Here is a 16738-nt window from a genome sequence, read left to right as displayed (position 1 = left end):
GTTATACCAATATCACTTTGAGATCTTGCTTTCACTTTTGGAATATATATATATATATATATATATATATTCAAAAAAGAAATTTCTAGATCATATGAAAATTATATCTTGGTGAGAGTGGGAGGAGCCACCATACTGCTTTGCTTACCACAGTAACTATACCATTTTGTGTTTCCACCAACAGTGCACAAGGTTTCCAGTTTCTCAGCAACATTTGTTTCCTGCTTTTTTATAGTGACTATCATAACAAGTTCAGTTCAGTTCAGTCTCTCAGTCATGTCCGACTCTTTGCGACCCCATGAACCACACCATGCCAGGCCTCCCTGTCCATCACCAACTCCTGGAGTTTACCCAAGCTCATGTTCATTGAATCGGTGATGCCATTTAATCATCTCATCCTCTGTTGTCCCCTTCTCCTCCTGCCTTCAATCTTTCCCAACATCAAGGCCTTTTGAAATGAGTCAGCTCTTCACATCAGGTGGCCAAAATATTGGAGTTTCAGCTTCAACATAAGTCCTTCCAATGAACACCCAGGACTGATTTCCTTTAGGATGGACTGGTTGGATCTCCTTGCAGTCCAAGGGACTCTCAAAAGTCTTCTCCAACACCACAGTTCAAAAGCATCAATTCTTTGGCACTCAGCTTTCTTTATAGTCCAACTCTCACATCCATACATGACCACTGGAAAAACCATAGCCTTGACTAGATGGACCTTTGTTGGCAAAGTAATGTCTCTGCTTTTTAATATGCTGTCTAGTTTGGTCATAACTTTCCTACCAAGGAGTAAGTGTCTTTTAATTTCATGGCTGCAATCACCATCTGCAGTGATTTTGGAGCCCCCAAAATAAAGACAGCCACTGTTTCAATTGTTTCCCCATCTACTTGCCATGAAGTGGTGGGACCAGATGCCATGATCTTCATTTTCTGAATGTTGAGCTTTAAGCCAACTTTCTTACTCTCCTCTTTCACTTTCATCAAGAGGCTCTTTAGTTCTTCTTCAGTTTCTGCTGTAAGCGTGGTGTCGTCTGCATACCTGAGGTTATTGATATTTCTCCTGGAAACCTTGATTCCAGCTTGTGCTTATTCCAGCCCAGCATTTCTCATGATGTACTCTGCATACAAGTTAAATAAGAAGGATGACAATATACAGCCTTGACATACTCCTTTTCCTATTTGGAAGCTATCTGCTGTTCCATGTTGTTCACAATGAGTATGAGGTGACAATTCATTGCAGCTTTAATTTGTATTTCCCTAATAAACAGTGATGTTGAACATCTTTCCATGTGCTTATTGGCCACTTGTATACCTTCTTTGGAGAAATGTCTATCCAATCCCTTGGCCTGTTGTTGAATCAGTTGTTTGTTTTTTGTTGTTGTTGTTGAGTTTTAGAAATTCTCTATATATACTTTCTGTTTTTACTTTTCTTTTCTTTATAATTTTATTTTCTTTATTTTTAATTTTTTTTCCAAAATTTCTTTTCCTTCAAAGCCTTGTGTCAAGGGCTGTCTTTCAACAGATAGCAGCAAGAGAGCTGCTCTGCTATGTACAAAAACCTGACCCAGAAGCAGGTCGTCTACAAAAGAGTTCTGTATATATATCTGAACATGATTTGCTTACCTGATACCTAATTTCCAAATATTGTCTTTCATTTGGTGGATTGTCTCTTTACACTGTTGATAGTGTCTTTTTATGGTGAAGTTTTAAATTTTTTAATAAATTCAATGTGCCTATTTTCCCTTTTGTTACCTGTGCTTCTTGTAGCATACCTAAGAAACCATTGCCAAATCCAGTGTTCTGAAATTTTTGTCCTATGTTGTCTTCTGAAAGTTTTATTGGTCTAGGTTTTACATTTAGGCCTTTGATTCATTTTGAGTTAATTTTTGTACATGGTGCTAAGTGTCCAACTTCATACTTTTGCATGTGGATATCCAATTCTCCCAGCACCATTTGTTGAAAAGATTGCCCTTTCCCCACTAAATAGCCTTGGCATCCTTGCCAAAAGTTATTTGACTTTAAATTCAACATCTTACTCCTGGACTTTATCCTATTCCATTGGTCTGTATGTCTGTCTTTGTACCAATACCACACTGGGTTTTTTGTTTTTTCATTTTGTATTAATTACCACACTGTTTTGATGACTGATTTTGTAGTAAGTTTGGAAATCAGGAAATGTGAGTTCTTTAGTTTTATTCTTTTTTTAAGATTGTTTTGGTTATTCAGGGTCCCTTGATATTTAAGGATGGGTTTTTCTATTTCCACAAAAACCATCACTGGGTCAAAATCCAGTGATTTTGTTTTTGTTTCGACTGCATCGAACACATCAAACTCTGACTCTTCTATGACCGAGGTGATTTGCTCTTCCATTGCCCCGTGGCTTCAGTTCATCTCCAGCAGGAAGGCGAGGCTTCCTCCCGGCACAAGGGTTGAGCTGGATCATGGTCCCCTGAACAGCAGTCAAAGGAGGGGGCTCAATTTAGGGGATCCTTGAAGGGACATATTTGGGAGCTCTGAGCCCAGTGTGGCATTTAGAGGTGGCTGTTTTTGAGGGGACACAAGTGGCATTAGGGACTCTGGGGTAGGACTTTGAAGCCTGTTTTCTGAGCGTCCCTCCGAGGCAGGGTTTATACCCATTAGAGACGGGGTTTAGGGGGATGTTTGGGGCGACCCTTAGGATCTTTGTATGAATACTCTTGTCCATGGGGTAGGATTCGGTGTGCTTCCCAAGAGGAGAGGCAAAGTTTGAGGTTCCTGAACTTAAGGCGGAATTTGGGGAGGGCTTGATTCAGGAAGGGTCCTGGTGATGGTGGTAACAGGTGGGACCGACGTGGCATGTGGAGGTATCTAATGGCTTTTGTGAACTCTGCTTCTATTATGATGTCTTGGGTATTAAAGGCTGAGAGACCGGACACATTGGGGCTCACATGTTTTAGGAAGAGGAGCCCACAGCCCAGGCTGTAGAAGGGATGCTGGAGCCTAGCATGCTAGGCTATTCCCGAGGGGACAGTGTCACCGGCTTTCCTTTGCCATGGCTTTATTCGCTATGCATGAGGAGATGAGCTGTTGAGGAAGACCATTTTGGCCCTTTTCGCAGCTGGTTTGTTGGAAGTATCAGCTTGTGAATTATTCACAAGGGAGCGGTTCATTGTGCTTAAGGGGTGTGCTGAAAGAGGTGCCTTGCAGTCTGCCGAGCAAATTTAGATCACACTGATAAAGCGTAAAAAGGTGAGTAGCGGCCGGAGTTTTCTGTGGCTTGTCTAGGGGCATTGTGCATAATTCATGAGGGGCGTACCTTTTAGGGATTCATCTGCACAATCAGCTGTTAGCCTTTCCTTAGAGATTTCAGGATTTAAATTTTCCGTCTTGCGAAGGGATGAGGCCTGGCGCATTGTTCATTCTTTGCTGCCCGATAATCCCAGATTATCAACAAAGACTCGATTCAAGTCACATCGATCCTCGCCAGCTGTGTGATCTTTGGCAGATCTGTGAACTTGAAAAAATGAGTCTGAGCATAATGGCAATCAGGTTAGTTTGCACTCATTTAGCAGCTTTATTATATCCTTTAATCCCCACAACAACCCTGGGAGGTAGGTTATTATCATCCCACTTTATACATAAGGAAACTGGGACACCAGGAGGCTAAGTAATTTGCTTAAGGTTACTCACAGTTAGTGAGTGGCTGAGCCAGGATTGAAATCCAGTTAGTCTAGTTCAAGAGTCTGTGGGCTTCAATACCGTAATGTCTCTCTCCCACCCACCCAATTCACTTGTACTTCTACTACTGTTAGTCATATAGCACCAGGTGGCCAGGCACTGTTCTGAGCCCTTTCTCCATGTTTATTCATTTAAACTTCATCACAAGATAGGTGACTATTGTTCTCATTTTATGGGTGGGGAACAGTGGCCCAGAGGTCTGTCTGGTTCCAGGTCATAAAGCTAGTCATCAATGGGTGGAAGTGATTTTTGTGAGGATTTGAGAACTCAGGAGGTCTCCTTTGACCTGAGACCTGAAGGAACTGATTCCCTGCACTGCATTGCTGAGACAAATGGCACAACGCATGGAAAGGACTCACCAAAGGAACCACCACATAGCAGGCGATCGGTTAACATGATCTATTATTATTAAATAGAAATATAGTGGGTGTTTATCGTGTGCCTGGGGCTTTGGTATTCGGGTGTATCTCTGGTGACCTGGTAGTCTATGCTACCTATTTAACAAACACTGGTGGCCTTAGTGCTGTTTTACAGTGTAAATCTGGAAGGGTATTTCAAGGCATTATTTTTTAGATAATGCCCCAAGTTGGGGGTTTCTCTGGTGTCTGGGTATACCCTCACCCATAACTAATTTTATATCAATACAAAATATTATATTTGCATGTAACCTTTACATTGATATATAATACTTAAAAAATGTAACAGTGATCTGTGCCAGCACTGTTCTGAGTTTATTTCGTAGTTTGTACTCTTTGGTTTTCATAGTGACACATTTTGCCTTTATGATGTAGGTGGGTTCTACTACTACCCCCATTTTATGGTTGTAGAAGCTGAGGCAACTGCCAAACGCAGGTAGTAAACCTGGATTTGGGTGGACCAAAGCAGCTTTGGTTCACGTGCAGTTAGTTAACAGTGGGGAGGAGGCAGCTCCACTTCCCCCTGGGTTTCCCCTGCGGCTCTGCAGCATCTTTCATTATTCATGAACAGGAAATGGTGACCATGTTGCCTTGGCTGAAATACCATAATCCTTACTTGCTGGGCAGGGTTGTCTGGAGTATTTCTGTCTATTCAGCCTCATGCATAATTCATGAGTAACTGGGTGGGACCTTTCCTGACCTCTCTGAGTTTCCAGGTTGGGCTGCTGCAGTATCACTATTCATTATTCATGAGCCAGGTGAGAGTGTTTTCTTGTGTTAGCCCTGTTTCCCTGTTTACAGGGTATTAGATGCAGCAGTGGGCGGACCTGTCTCTTTTGTCCTTGCCCACCTTATGCATTATTCATGAGATGTGGCCTCAGTCTCCTTGGCTTCCAGGCTGCAGCAAGATTATTCATTATTCATGAGCATCAGGATGTGGCTTCCATGTTTCAACACTGGCTTTCTGGTTGCGGGGTGTTAGTCAACCAGCCACCCGGCCTCATGCATAATTCACGATCAAGAAGTGTGTCTTTGGTGGTCTTTCTGGGTTTCCATGGTAGCCTGGCTGTAACAATGTATTCATTATTCACGTTTCGCGGGGGTGCCCTCTATGTCGTTTTACCTGTTTGCCTAGTTACTGCCAGAGTAGCCACCAGATGGTGCTATTCCCCTTCGAATGAGTTACAAACGGGAACCATCATACATGATTCATTAATGGGCGCGGCCTGCCTACATCCGGGTTTCTGGGGGGTGGGGGCCCAAGGTTTTGTTCCAGCCTCGGGCTCCGCGGCCGCTGTCTTGTGTTGGCGGCGGCGGAGGTGAAGGACGTGGCAGGAACGAGCAGAGCAGAACCACTACGACCCGGGGAGGAGAAGTCAGCAGCGGCGATTCTAGGTGGCCCAGGCGGCGGGGAGGAGAAGAAGGGTGGCGGCCGAGCTTGGCTTCGGCTGCTAGAGGAGTTGGCGGCGGCGCGACTCGGGGAACCGGCGTTGGTAACAAACGGCCTTCTCGGCGCCTTGGCCGGGGTAGGGGTTTCGGGATTGGATGGTGTTGGGCCGGTGCTGGGCCAAGCTAATGTCGGGGCTGGTGATGATGACTCGGATGGAGGGATCGTTGAAGAGAAGTGGGGGGTACATTTTGGGCGGGGCCGATATTCCCCATCTGGGACCAACCCAGTCCCTCGGGCTCCAAAATCTGACCTTAGGCTCAGACCTCCAGAATCTGCTATTAGAGACTCAGCCAGCATTCCTAATCAGGGACCTGGCCCTGTCCTGAGTCTTGCATGGCAGATCGGAACTTCCCCCAGTCAGCAATGGAGACTTAAACGGGATCGACATTCCTGGTCAAAGCCTCCTACCAGGGTATGTCATTAAAGACCTACCCCCAGAATCTTTCTTCATTCCCCCTTCGTTCCTCAGAATTTGTCCTCGCAGCTTCCAAGAGGGGCCAAACCTCAGGGAGGGTCCATTTGATTTCATTTAACCTTCTCTAACATCTTCCTTCGGAACCACCCTCCACACGCACACACACACACACACACACACACACACACACACACACACACACACTGCCCTTAGAGCTTTCAAGGAGTCTAGATACTGTAAAAGGCTATTTGTGCTTGGGCTCCATGTCAGAGACCACTCCTCCACATCCCACAGGTCTCCCAACACACCTTGGCTCTAGCATCTTCCCTCCGAAACCCTTCTGGGCCAGCATTTCTATTCAGAGGTCCACTTCAGCATTCACATTTCAAGACTGCTTTCATTCCTAGAATCTGTCCTTAAAGACTTCCTTTATTTTAAGATAATGCCTCCTTTTTTCCTGTGGTCTCAGTATTCTCTTTAGAGACTGTCCTTTGTGAGCCTCAAGATCTCTCCCATCAGACACTCCTGACCCCCAGTATCTTCCCTCAGAGCTTCTCAGGAGACCAGACACCAAGGAGGAATTGCTTGGACACATAATCCTCCATCAGAGATCTCTCTGCCAGCCTCTGCCCTTGCAGACCCTATTGGCTCCTAGCCCCTTGCATCAGAGACTTGCCTCTCAAATCCCACCCTTCACTCAACCTCTGCCTTCAAAAGCCAACAAGGGTTCTAGCTTCGCTCACAGATCTCTTAGGGTTGCATCAGGCCTCAGAATCTGCCCTCAGAGCCTTCCAGGATCCCAGCATCTTCATTCAGGGTTTCAGCTTCATAGGACCCCAACATCATGGTCAGTTGTCACTTCCCACAATAGGTCCAGTTCTCCATCAGAATAGAAAACCCTTCCTCAGCACCGACTCTCAGAGCCTCCATGGGCTTCCACATAATTGGTCAGAGAAACCCTGCTTACTGAAATCTTAAGGGCCAGAACTGTCTGAGCTCAACCTCCCCTTTCCACTCCTCAGAGCAGTTGCAGAACCTAGCATGTACCAGTCAGAGATCAACACGAGGCCTTTGTGCTGCATTAGAAATCCCTCCACAACCCCACCCTCGGCCTCAGCATCCACCCTTGTAGCCTCCTGGATCTCTGACATCAAGGTCAGAGACACTTATTCCCCTGCAAGTCTCTGTTAATTTTGGTCAAAGATTTTCCTCAGCCACCAGTGTAGACCCCCAGGGCCCCAGCATCCTCCTGATGGAGAGCACCCCTGCCCCCAGACCCCATCATCTTCCTGAAACTTCCTTGGGCCCCAGAATCCCCCATCCATTCCCTGCGTAGCCACTGGGGCCTCCAGTGCAATTTCCCCGCCCTTTCCTGAAAGCTCTTTTTCCAAAGACCCAGATTTGAGTCTTAACAACCTTGCCCAGTCACACCCTGGCTGTCCACCACCCCCACCCCCTGCCCCAGACTTCTAACATCCCCTTTCCTGTATTCCTCTGACCTTCCAGAGGCTCAGGCAACTGCTTCCTGATGCTTCTCTTTTATATTCCTAGGGATTTCTCAGTTAGTCCCTCTTAGGAGGCTTGACAGGCCCCAGCATCCTGTGCCCTACCTTCTCCCCATGCTGATGACTTGACCCTGTGGCTGCCTACTCTGAAGCCTGCTCCAGGGCTCCTACCTCAAACCGTCTCTGGTTTGGGTGGTAGAGAGTGCTCAGGCTTCAGAATCAGCAATTTGGAGATCTCAGGCAAGCTCTGAATCTCTCTGAGTCCTGGTTTAGGTTTGTTGAACATTTGGTAGTACATGTGTCCTAATTGGGGCCTGAGCATGTGTTGAGAGAGAAAAAGTATTGATTTTATACTTGTGGTGGAAGATCTTTAGATCTGCTCTGGGGTTTTTGCCCCAGACCCCTTTCTGCTTGCCCTGAGACTGGCCTGTTCCCAATCTCTGCAATTGAAGTCCTCTCTCAGACCATCTGCTGAAACCTGCTTAGACCTTCACTGCCAGCACTAGGGATCCAAATGTCAAAGTCTAGATAGCAGAGATCTCTTTGGCCCTGGACCATTTCTAATTTCAGGTGTAGGGAGATGGTGTGTGCTCAACAACCAAATCAGTGGCAAGGCAAGGAGATGACTAAGTAATGGAGGCTCTCTGGAGGTGTCTGGGGAGGAGCTTAAGCTGAGTTCTGACCACAGACTTGGACTTTTTTAACCTCCCTAGCAGCCCTGTGACACCACTCCAGTGTTCTTGCCTGGAAAATCCCATGGATGGAGGAGCCTGGTAAGCTACAGTCCATGGGGTCGTGAAGAGTCAGACACGACTGAGCAATTTCACTTTGACTTTTCACTTTCATGCATTGGAGAAGGAAATGGCAACCCACTCCAGTGTTCTTGCCTGGAGAATCCCAGGGACAGGGGAGCCTGGTGGGCTGCTGTCTATGGGATCGCACAGAGTTGGACGTGACTGAAGCAACTTAGCAGCAGCAGCAGCAGCAGCAGCGATTTCTAATTTCAGTTATTGTATTTTTCAGCTCTAGAATTTGTTTTTCATTTCTTTTTAAGTTTTTTGTCTCTTCAATGATATTTTCATTTTGCTCATACATTGTTTTCTTGACTTTCTCTTATCTTTCTTTAGTTCTTTGAGCATGTTTTAATAACTGTTTTAAAGATTTAACCTAAATAGATATGCCGAACAATGTCTATTGATTTATTTTTTTCCTTTGAATGAACCATATTTTCATGTTTCTTTGTAGGGTTTATTATATTTTTGTTGAAAACTGGAAATTTGAATCTAATAATGTGGTAACTCCTGAAATCATATTCTTTGCCTTCCCTAGGCTCATTGTTATTGCTATGCTTTTGCTTTTTTGAAATTATTTAATTGGAGGATAATTACTTTACAATATTTTGATTTTTTTTTGCCATACATCAACATAAATTGGCAACAGGTATACATGTATTCCCTCCTGTCCTGAAATTCTCTCCCACCTCCCTTCCTACCCTATCCCTCTGGGTTGTCCCAGAGCACCAGCTTTGGGTGCCCTGCTTCATGCACTGAACTTGCACTAGTCATCTGTTTTACATATGGTAATGTACTTGTTTCAATGCCATTCTCTCAAATCATCCCACCCTCACTTTTCCCCACTGAGTCCAAAAATCTGTTCTTATCTGTGTCTCCTTTGTTGCCCTGCATGTAGGATCGTCAGAACCATCTTTGTATTTGTCTTTCTCTTTCTACCTTACTTCACTCTGTATAATTGGCTCCAGGTTCATCCACCTCATTAGAACTGACTTGAATGAGATACTTTTTATAGCTGAGTAATATTCTATTGCTTTTGCTTTTTAATTACTGTTGGTTCCCTGACACTCTGTTCTGCTCTCTGTCTGAAGTGGGAAGACAGGGAGGCCTGGGCTTTGCAATTCCTCAGGATTTCAGTGCACTCAACTTTGCTGCTCCCTTCCAGTTAGCCAGAAAAGGCTCCAGGAAAGATGGGAGATAGGCCAAGGGAGAAGCTAGGTCTGCCTCTCCCTTTTTGTCTTCCAGGCAGCCAAAATCCACTGTTTCAGACTCTTCATAATTCTAGGTTTTCTAGGGATACTCTGGCTTTGAATTCTGGAAGCATCAACTCACCATTTGTACCTCCAGTCCAGTTATTGTATTTTTTGTTGACATTGCCCCACAATCACGTTCACCTTCTCAGTCATGGATGCATAAGCAATTTCCTGTATTGCTTATGCAGTACAAAAGCCCCTATATTTGAAATGCTTCAAACAGTTATGATTGTCCTGTTAGACCCTGATTGATACAGAGGCAATTACTTTAGTCCAGGCAAGAAACGATCCTGGTTGGGCCAGGATTTAATGGCTCTAGACTAAAATAGAAAAATGGAAAAACAATCACAACTTGGGGATCGGGAGAAACTTCCAAAAAGTTATAATTACTCTCAGAGAGATACAAAAAATGTGCTATAAACATGAAAGAACACAATACTATGATAAAAATTTTAAAAAACAAGGCAAAACTATTTAAAGTTGGAAATATGATAGCTTAAAAAAGAACTCAAATGAAGGATGCTGTGGACTGAATGTTTATGTCCTCCTAAAATTCATAGCTTGAAGCCTTAACACCCAATGTGATGGTCCTCGGAGATGGGTCTTTGGGAGGGAATTTTCCATGATGGGATTGTGTCATTATAAAAAAAAGGAGACCAGAGCCTCCTTTCCCTCTCCCTTTCCCTCTCTCTTTCTCTTTGCCGTATGAGGACACAGCAATAAGATGACTGTCTGCAAACCATGAGGAGACTGCTCATCAAATACCAGATTTGCTGGCATCATTATCTTGGACCAGCTTCCAGAACAGTGAGAAATTGAGTTTGTTGTTTAAGCCACCCAGTCTATGGTATTTTTGTTACAGCCTCCTGAGCTGACTTAAACAAAGGGGGAAGTCTAAGAAACTCTGAGAAAGCAAGTCAAAACAACAGCAGAGACTAACATTATCAGAGATGGAAAATCAGGGAGCAATCAGACAGTAGAGAGGACATTACTAAGCAAATAATTTGGTATTTACTCAACTTTCAGATCTTTAGGAAAATGGCAACAGCCTGATATCAAATCTTCCCACACAACTTCCCACACATGAGTGATTAAAAGCACACAGGAGTACACCTTCAGCATCACCAGAAAAGAGAGATTACCAAACCTATAAACCAAATTCCAAATTCCAAGCAGCTTCCACCACCACCAAGCTTTTGAGTGTGAAGAGCAGTAAAGGGGTGATGAGAGAATCTGTACCAGCAGAGAGGACCACAGGGGACACAGAAAAGCAGAACAAATCAACAACAGTGCTGATGAACTTAGGACCTGGAAAATTACAGAGAAGGACTTGGAAATATCTGGGACCAGAATGGTAGCTATAACAAAGTAGTGCTTCATGGAAGAGGGAGGAAAGAAAACAGAGACAGGAAGGGAAATTGGGTCTTCTGGTGGAATAATGGTGCATTAATATCACATGTACTAACAATGCAGAAAGAATGCAGCTAAAATGGAAAGAGGGAAAAGCAGGATCAGATCATTAATTGTTATATAGGTAATAAGTAGGAAACAAGGATACCTCTAAAAACTCCAGATGGGATAGTAAAATGTTGAAAAAGAAAAAGGGTAAATTAGGAACACAATAAAGAAACTTCTAGATAATACATGCTTCTTTACTAACTACCACATGAAAATATTTAAGAACAAGAAAGACATACCAAAGAAATATCTCAGTAGAACACACTCAATTCCTTTAGGATTGATTAGATTGATCTCCTTGCTGTCCAAGAGACTCCCAAGAGTCTTCCCCAACATCAGGTTTTGAAACTATGTGATAAAATACTTTGCAATAAACAGTGAGATTTGCAGATAGTTTTTATGAAATTAGACACATTTATAGTATAACATTAACAAGAAGCACATCTGCTTTATGTTTCAAGAGCCTTGAAAGTACTGTAAAATTTTACCAAATAATTATAATTTTAAACATATTTAACAGTGGAACTTATTAGAAACATGAACAATATCTATATATGGGAAGAAAATCCAAAAAGGAGGTGATACTCATTATTTTCAAAAGCAAAAATTGTGGGGAAAATAAAAAAGATTTAAACAAGTGTTAAGTAATGATAATACATCTATGTGATAAAATCGTTGTTCAGTCTCCCAGTCATATCTGAATGTTTGTGATCCCATGGACTGCAGCACACCGTCACTCCCTCTACTTCACTATAGCCCAGAGATTGCTGAAATTCATGTCCATTATATTGGTGATGCCATCTAGCCACCTCATCCTCTGTCACCCTCTTCCCTTTCTGCCTTCAATCTTTCTCAGCATCAGGGTCTTTTTCAATGAATCAGCTATTCACATCAGGTAACCAAAATATTGGAGCTTCAGCTTAGCATCAGTCCTTTCAACAAATTCAGGATTGAATTCGTTTAGGATTAACTGGTTTGATCTCCTTGTGGTGCAAGGGACTCTCAAGAGTCTACCTCAGCACCACGTTTTGAAAGTATGTGATAAAATACTTTGCAATAAACGGTGAGATTTGTAGATACATTTTATGAAATTAGACACATTTGTAGTATAATATTAGCAATGCATAAAATAATGTATAAAACTCAAATATGCAAAGAAAAATAAAATTTTGGATTCAATAAAATTTGCATAGTTATTATTTTTAAACTGTATGGTTATTTTTGTACATTTTCACATATCAATGATTTCTAAATGTCTCCAATAGCACTTTCATAATGAAAGTAAAGGGATAACATAGAAAGATTATAAAAGGAAATTAAGTAAGACATTATTAGACCCTTGAAAATAGAACTTGTTATATCTAGAAACCATGAAATGATGAAATAGATAAATAGGCAAATGTCATAATCTAGGGACTCACATTTTATAAGAATATGATATAGTAAACAAGCATATGGGAAAATGCCCAGTCTCAGATAGGAGCAAAAAGAAAAAGAGTGTAAAATTAGTAAGCTAAAGAATAAGACACCATCTTGACAAACTGAAATGAAGCAGAAACTTTAAAATCTTTGGAGTAAAAATTTGAATGAGACCTATTGAAAGTATATATATTCATTGTGTATGCATTTGTGTGCATGTGCACATACATATGTATAAATACACCCATTGTTCCTAATCATTGATTGAACAACTCCATCTCTAGATTTCTACACTAAGCACTGAGTTTCAAAACAGATAATGCTTTCTCACAATGCAAACCAAAATATACTAACAGGAAAAACCAAAAATATACAACTGGAAAATGGCAGGTTGACTCACCCACACATACACACACAGACATATATAGACACATTCACATATGACAGAAATACTATTCACTCAGTTAAAAATTGTGTTTAAAATTTTTCAATAAAAATACTTATATCTGAAAAGGAAAAAGCATACAGTTGTATATAATGTTTAACAAAACACAAAATTTTCCATCCATGTAAGTTAAAAAGTAACAGTTAATATTCACGAAATACTGTATGTTGAGCATTGCTCGATGCTTCATACATTTAAGTTTGTTCAATCCTCACAACTCTATAAGTAAAGTATTGCCCCAATCTTATAGATGATGGTACATCTAAAACTTCATAAACTAAAAACATAAAATTCCATACACTAAAAATTACATATAACAAATTTGAAATATAGCAAATATTAGAGAACACGATGGCAGTGGAAGAGGTGGATGTGGAGTACATCTCTCTCCACAGATACATCAGGAATGCACCTTCAGACACACAAGCGCATGCAGAACACCAGCTGAGAATGAACAGGAGTACCTGACCAGCAGAAAAGAATATATAGAACCATACAAAACTCGGTAGGACAAAGGAACTAGGGGGGAAAACAGGAGTGTTAGTAGGACTGGACCTGCCCTCAGTGGGTGGAGGAACTGAAGCAGAGGTCCAATGCCCACATCACGGCAATTGTCTGAGTCAGAGGAGAAACAATAAAGGTTGAGAGTGAAACAGCTGATCTCTGGCGTCCTAAATGGAATGAGAAGCAGACAGTTCTTCCCACAGCTATACATACCCCAAACAGGGACGTAGGTCCCCAGAAGGCACAGCAGGTGGGAGCTGGAGTTTAGGGATTGTGGAGCAAACCCAGGGTGAGGGCTGCTGTTGACTGTGGAGAGACAGATCGAGGGGATGTAAGGGAGGAGATGGTGGTGGGAAATGCCTGTGGAGGGAAGCTGGGCAGCCATGGAAGCAAGGCAATACTGCTGAGTCACACATAGAGGGTGGACCCATCACCATAGCCTCTGTCTCCCCAGCTGGCAGCATCAGCAGCTGAACAATAGAGAGGCTGGCCCATCAAATGCCTGATGCACCCACCCAGGGTACTCCTTTAAGTGACTGATGTGCCACACAACAGAGTAGGACCCCACCCAGGGTGCCCCTTCAAGTGCCTGATAAGCTAATCTACAGAGAAGGATACCAGCCGGGTGGGGGGGGGGGGTCCTCCATGTGCCTGATGTTTCAAACAACATAGAAGGACCCCAGGCTAGGGAGCTTCTAAGTACCTGAACAGGCAGAGCTACGGAGAAAGATTGATAGAGGGCTTCTGATTTCCAGGTGCAAGAGGCTCAAAAAAAGACTCTGATAAGGCCATAACTCTTCTTTTCTTTCCTTTCCTCTCAACATATTTGTTAGTTTTGTTTTCATCGCTTTATCCCCCAATTAGCACCTTGTTTTAGTTTGGTTTTCCAGTTCACGCTTTAGTTAGTTTTGTTCTTAACTGGTAGGTTTAATTTTTGGTTTACATTGTTCACCAGGTCAATTTATTATACTTTATTTTTGTTGGCCTGTTTTGATTTTGCTTACTTGTGTATGTGTATATTCAGTCACAATTATTGTTAAAAACCTCTGCTTATTTTGCAGTTCTGTGGAGATTTCCTCTTTGTTTCTTTTTGTTGTTGTTGTTCTTCCTTTTTATCTCTTTTTCTTTTCTCTTTGTTATAATTTTAAGTCTTAATTTTTAAAGCTATTATATTTCTTCTACATTTATTCCTTTGTTTGCTTTTCCTACTGTTCTTTTTCCCTTGCAGTTAGTCTTTAATGTATATAAATCTTCATCTACCTCTATTCAACTTTGCCAGTCTATTCTTTTCTTTTATTTCCTTTCCTCTCAACATGTTTGTTAGTTTTGTTTTCATTGCTTTCTCCACACTTCACACCTTGCTCTAGTGTTGTTTTCCAGTTTATGCTTTAATTAGTTTTGTTCTAAACTGGCAAATATAATTATTTCCTTTGTTCGCTGGGTCAATCTACTTTACCTTATTTTTCTTGGACTCTTTTGGCTTTGCTTATGAGTGTATATGCGTGTATATGTATATATTCCACTATTTTAAGCATTATTTGCCTGATTTTGTAACTGCCATTTGTCTGGGATTCCTTTTTGGTTTATTGTTTTTTGATATTTGTTTTAATCTCATGTAATGCTATAACAAACCACTTGTGGAATCTTTGTTCCTGACCAGAGATCAAGCCCCAAGCCTTTGAAGTGGGAGCACTGACTCCAAGACCCTAGACTACCAGAGAACTAACCCTAGGGAGTATCAAATAGTGAGAACTCACATAAAGGAAACCACTTGAATACAAGACTTGGCATCACCCAACCATCAGTAGAACCCTGTGCAGGACACCTCATCTAAACAACAAACAAAACAAACATATAAACCCAACCATCAACAGACAAGATTACCACCTCACTCAGCCTTGCCCATCAGAGGTAAAACTAACAAAAAAACTCAGCACAAATGTCACCCTATGCGAAGCTTACATAAACCTCTGGATCAACTTTAGGAGGGAGGAAACCAAAAGAAGGAACGAATTCAACACTGAAGACTGGGAAAAAGAGACTTCAAACACAATACATTAAAAATAGTAATGAAAAGGCAGAGAAATACTACACAAATGAAGGAATAAACTAGAAACAGAAGTCCAAATAAATTAAGAGGAAGTAGGCAAACTACCTGAAAAAGAATTCAGAATAATGATAGTAAAAAGATCAAAAACTGTGAAAACAAAGTGGAGAAAATGCAAGAATCAATTAACAAAGACCTAGAAGAATAAAAGAATAAACATAGAGAGACAAACAACCTGATTACTGAAATTAAAAATACTCTAGAAGGAATCAATAGCAGAATATCTGAAGCAGAAGAACTAATCAGTGAGCTGAAAGATAACATGTTGGAAATAACTTCTGTAGAGCATAATAAAGTAAAAAGAATGGAAAAAAAAAGGATAGTCTCAGAGACCACTGGGACAATATCAAATGCACCAACATTTGAATTATAGGTGTCATAGAAGAGGAACAGAAAAAGAAAACATATGAGAAAATTTTTGAAGATTACAGAGGAAAATTTCCCCAATATGGGAAAGAAAATAGTCAATCATGTCCAAGAGGCACAAAGAGTCCCATACATGGTAAACCCATGAAGAAACACACCAAGACACATACTTATCAAACTAACAAAGACTAAACACAAAGAAAGAATACCAAAAGCAGCAACGGAAAAACAGCAAGTAACATACAAGGGAAACCCCATATGCTTAACAGCTGATCTTTCAACAGCAACTCTGCAGGCCAGAAAGAAATGGCAGGATATATTTAAAGTAATGAAAGGGGAAAATCTACAACCAAGATTACTCTACCCAGCAAGAATCTCATTCAAAATTAATGGAGAACTAAAAAGCTTTACAGACAAGAAAATTTAGCTTGACAACAAATGTTAAAGGGACTTGTATAGTCAAGAGATACTGATTTTATTTGCCTGATTTTGTAACTGCCATTTGTCTGGGATTCCTTTTTGGTTTATTGTTTTTGGATATTTGTTTTAATCTCACATAATGCTATAACTTGTGGAATCTGTGGAAAAGAAAAAAAGATCTACAAAATCAACCCCAAACAATTAAGAAAATGGCAATAGGAACATATATGTCAATAATTGCTTTAAAGGTAAATGGATTAAATGCTCCAACCAAAAGACACAGACTGGCTGAATGGATAGAAAAACAAGACCCATATATATGCTGCCTATAAGAAATTCAATTCAGACCTAAAGATACATATAGACTGAAAGTGAGAGGATGGAAAAATATATTCCATGCAAATGGGAAGCAAAAGAAAGGTAGAGTAACAATCCATATAAGACAAAAAATTACCTTAAAATAAAGAATATTACAAGA

The 16738-nt window shown here is 41.5% G+C and overlaps 1 long non-coding RNA gene across 1 annotated transcript in view; it reads left to right on the top strand.

Annotated features, from left to right (window-relative positions):
• Positions 1-5202: 5202 nt before the first annotated feature.
• The window catches only part of LOC133245780 (uncharacterized), a 49109-nt gene continuing 37573 nt past the window's right edge, over positions 5203-16738 (top strand). Inside the window, exon 1 of the long non-coding RNA XR_009735764.1 lies at positions 5203-5653. This is a non-coding gene — a long non-coding RNA (uncharacterized LOC133245780). The remainder of the gene's footprint in view (positions 5654-16738) is intronic.

Source organism: Bos javanicus, chromosome 4 (assembly GCF_032452875.1).
Source record: "Bos javanicus breed banteng chromosome 4, ARS-OSU_banteng_1.0, whole genome shotgun sequence".
Taxonomy (NCBI): Eukaryota; Metazoa; Chordata; class Mammalia; order Artiodactyla; family Bovidae; genus Bos; species Bos javanicus.
This window is presented reverse-complemented; position numbering and strand designations above follow the sequence as displayed.